Source organism: Symphalangus syndactylus, chromosome 5 (assembly GCF_028878055.3).
Source record: "Symphalangus syndactylus isolate Jambi chromosome 5, NHGRI_mSymSyn1-v2.1_pri, whole genome shotgun sequence".
NCBI lineage: Eukaryota > Metazoa > Chordata > Mammalia > Primates > Hylobatidae > Symphalangus > Symphalangus syndactylus.
Genome location: NC_072427.2, coordinates 103,349,206 through 103,353,769, shown reverse-complemented (window position 1 = coordinate 103,353,769; position 4,564 = coordinate 103,349,206). Strand labels below are relative to the sequence as shown.

The window sequence follows — 4,564 nt, the reverse complement described above, 5'->3', positions numbered from 1 at the left end:
TTTCCGCTTGCTATTGTGTCCTATCCTTCCTTATAATTGGAGGAAAATACTGGGCACCTGTCGGCCAGTTAAAAACAATTAGCTTGGCTGCCGGACTTAAGACTCAGGTGTGAGGCTATCTGGGGAAGGGCTTTCTAACAACCCGCAACCCTTCTGGAGGCAGCTTCCACTTTCAATTCTCTTGGGGAAGCTGAGGGCTGACTAGAGGCAGAAAGCTGTCATCCGGAACTCCTGGCAGTAGCCGGTTGAGATCATGGAACAGCCAGAAGTCTCAACAGTCGCCCATGCGTGCGCCCCTACCTTTCCTCCTGACCCGTACCTCCTGGGTCCCGACCACGACTTTCTTGAAAGTGTAGCCCCCAAATTCTCCTTACCTGTGAATCTACTTCCGCTGATCCATGGCTCCTAGGTACTAATGGTTCAGTTTCATTTCCTCTAGCAAGTTGTATCTCCAAAGGGATCTAAGGAAGCTCTATGCTGTGTCCTTAGGCATCTAGGCTATAACCCAAGGGAGTCTTGTCCCTGGTGTCCCTCCTGATTTAGGCATACAGCTCTCAACATGGGCAGTTATGTGGGACCCGTTCCCCACCACCCTTGCCAAGGCCCCAAGTTTGTAATGGCTAAGAGGAGAGAGAGAGAGGGAGGGCAGAGAGAGGTGGAGGGGAGAGAGACAGAGGGGAGAGAGAGACAAACAGGGAGTCAAAGAGAAAAATAAAGAAAGATAGAAATATTTAAAAAAAACCCCAACAACAGTGTGCCCTATTCCTTTAAAAGCCAGGGTAAATTTAAAACCTATACTTGATAATTGAAGGTCTTCTCTGTGACCCTATAAATACTCCAATACTACCTTGTCAGTGTAAACAAGGGCGTAGCCTGAAAACACTGAGACCACTGACAACCCATAGCTTTCCTATCAAAAAAATCCTTAACCCAGTAACCCGCAGATGCATTCAATCTGTGGCGGCAACTGTTTTGCTAACAGAAGAAAGTAGAAAAATAACTTTTAGAGGAAACCCCATTGTGAACACACCTTACCAGTTCAGAATTATTCTAAGTCAAAAAAGCAAAAAGGTAGCTTACTAACTCAAAAATCTTAAAGTATGGGGCTATTGTGTTAAAAAAAACAAAAGGTAATTTAACACCAACCACTGATAATTCCCTTAACCCAGCAGGTTTCCTAACAGGGGATTTAAATCTTAATTACCATACAAAGGTCTGACCAGACCTAGGAGGAACTCCCTTCAGGACAGGACCACAGATGGTTCCTCCCAGATGATTGAGGAAAAAACCACAATGGGTGTTCAGTAATTGATAGGGAGACTCTTGTGGAAGCAGAGTTAGAAAAATTGCCTAATAATTGGTGTCCTCAAAAGTGTGAGCTGTTTGCACTCAGCCAAGCCTTAAAGTACTTACAGAATCGTAAAAACTATCTCAATCCTGACTCAAAAGGTTACCTACACCCTCTCTGAAATGAATTTACATAAGAACTGCTTGTATGGGAATGCATCGTGGTGGGGCAGCTGGGTTGTTATGAAATACTCAGGAACCCAGCCCAGCTCTAGGACTCATCCCTGAGCACAAAGACAATGTTGGGCACGCTGGTAAAGGACCATTAGAATCCAGCAGCCTGGACCCCTTTCTTTATGGTCAAGAAAGGCGGGAAAAGGGGTGCAGGACTGCTACCTCGGTGAGCATAACTAATCCGATAAGCAGAGGTCTGTGGGTGGTTGCGCACCCTGTAAAGAATAAGCATTAGGCCCTTACAGGATGCTCTAGGACTAATGCTCATCGGGAAATGACTAGGGGTGCTGGCAACCCTATGTTCTTTTCTCAGATGGGAAATGTTCCCCACCCTCCCCAAGGCAAAAACATCCCTAAGATGGATTCTGGAGAACTGGGACCAATTTGACCCCCAGACGCTAAGAAAGAAATGACTCATATTCTTCTGCAGTACCGCCTGGCCATGATATCCTCTTCAAGGGGGAGAAACCTGGCCTCCTGAGGGAAGTATAAATTATAACACCATCCTACAGCTAGACCTCTTCTGTAGAAAGGAGGGCAAATGGAGTGAAGTGCTATATGTGCAAGCTTTCTTTTCATTAAGAGACAACTTGCAATTATGTAAAAAGTGTGATTTATGCCCTACAGGAAGCCCTCAGAATCTACCTCCCTACCCCAGCGTCCCCCTGACTCCTTCCCCAACTAATAAGGACCCCCCTTCAACCCAAACGGTCCAAAAGGAGTTAGACAAAGGGGTAAACAATGAACCAAAGAGTGCCAATGTTCCCCAATTATGCCCCCTCTAAGCAGTGGAGGAGAAGAATTCGGCCCAGCCAGTGTGCATGTACCTTTTTCTCTCTCAGACTTAAAGCAAATTAAAATAGGCCTAGGTAAATTCTCAGATAACCCTGATGGCTATATTGATGTTTTATAAGGGTTAGGATAATCCTTCAATCGACATGGAGAGATATAATGTTACTGCTAGATCAGACACTAACCCCAAATGAGACAAGTGCCACCATAACTGCAGCCTGAGAGTTTGGTGATCTCTGGTATCTCAGTCAGGTCAATGATAGGATGACAACAGAGGAAAGAGAATGATTCCCCGCAGACCAGCAGGCAGTTCCCAGTGTAGACCCTCACTGGGACACAGAATCAGAACATGGAGATTGGTGCCGCAGACATTTGCTAACTTACGTGCTAGAAGGACTAAGGAAAACTAGGAAGAAGCCTATGAATTATTCAATGACGTCCACTATAACACAAGGAAAGGAAGAAAATCCTACCGCCTTTCTGGAGAGACTAAGGGAGGCATTGAGGAAGCAAACCTCCCTGTCACCTGACTCTATTGAAGGCCAACTAATCTTAAAGGATAATTTTATCACTCAGTCAGCTGCAGACATTAGGAAAAAACTTCAAAAGTCCGCCTTAGGCCTGGAGCAAAACTTAGAAACCCTATTGAACTTGGCAACGTCGGTTTTTTATAATAGAGATCAGGAGGAGCAGGCGGAACAGGACAAATGGGATTTAGAAAAGGCCACCACTTTAGTTATGGCCCTCAGGCAAGTGGACTTTGGAGGCTCTGGAAAAGGGAAAACCTGGGCAAATCAAATGCCTAATAGGGCTTGCTTCCAGTGTGGTCTACAAGGACACTTTGAAAAAGATTGTCCAAGTAGAAATAAGTCGCCGGCTCGTCCATGCCCCTTATATCAAGGGAATCACTGGAAGGCCCACTGCCCCAGGGGACAAAGGTCCTCTGAGTCAGAAGCCACTAACCAGATGATCCAGCAGCAGGACTGAGGGTGCACAGGGCAAGCACTAGCCCATGCCATCACCCTCACAGAGCCCTGGGTATGCTTGACCATTGAGGGCCAGGAGGTTAACTGTCTCCTGGACACTGGTGCAGCCTTCTCAGTCTTACTCTCCCTTTCCCAGACAACTGTCCTCCAGATCTGTCACTATCTGAGGGGTCCTAGGACAGCCAGTCACTAGATACTTCTCCCAGCCACTAAGTTGTGACTGGGGAACTTTACTCTTTTCACATGCTTTTCTAATTATCCCTGAAAGCCCTACTCCCTTGTTAGGGAGAGACATTCTAGCAAAAGCAGGGGCCATTATACACCTGAACATAGAAGGAACACCCGTTTGTTGTCTCCTGCTTGAGGAAGGAATTAATCCTGAAGTCTGGGCAACAGAAGCACAATATGGATGAGCAAAGAATGCCCATCCTGTTCAAGTTAAACTAAAGGATTCTGCCTCCTTTCCCTACCAAAGGCAGTACCCCCTTAGACCCGAGGCCCAACGAGGACTCCAAAAGATTGTTAAGGACCTAAAAGCCCACAGCCTAGTAAAACCATGCAATAGCCGCTGCAATACTCCAATTTTAGGAGTACAGAAACCCAACAGACAGTGGAGGTTAGTGCAAGATCTTATCATTGAGGCTGTTGTTCCTCTATACCCAGCTGTACCTAACCCTTATACTCTGCTTTCCCAAATACCAGAGGAAGCAGAGGGGTTTACAGTCCAGGGCCTTAAGGATGCCTTTTTCTGCATCCCTGTACATCCTGACTCTCAATTCTTGTTTGCCTTTGAAGATCCTTCAAACCCAATGTCTCAACTCACCTGGACTGTTTTACCCCAAGGGTTCAGGGATAGCCCCCATTAGCCCAAGACTTGAGCCAGTTCTTATACCTGGACACTCTTGTCCTTTGGTACATGGATGATTTACTTTTAGCCACCTGTTCAGAAACCTTGTGCCATCAAGCCACCCAAGCAGTCTTTAATTTCCTCGCCACCTGTGGCTACAGGTTTCCAAACCAAAGGCTCAGCTCTGCTCACAGCAGTTTAAATACTTAGGGCTAAAATTACCCAGAGGCACCAGGGCCCTCAGTGAGAAATGTATCCAGCCTATACTGGCTTATCTTCATCCCAAAACCCTAAAGCAACTAAGAGTGTTCCTTGGCATAACAGGTTTCTGCCGAATATGGATTCCCAGGTACAGCGAAATAGCCAGACCATTATATACACTAATTAAGGAAACTCAGAGAGCCAGATGGGTACCAAA

General features: G+C 46.2%; 1 pseudogene; it reads left to right on the top strand.

Moving 5' to 3' along the window:
* Positions 1–253: 253 nt before the first annotated feature.
* LOC129481610 (uncharacterized) lies at positions 254–4,165 on the top strand (annotated as a pseudogene).
* Positions 4,166–4,564: the final 399 nt, after the last annotated feature.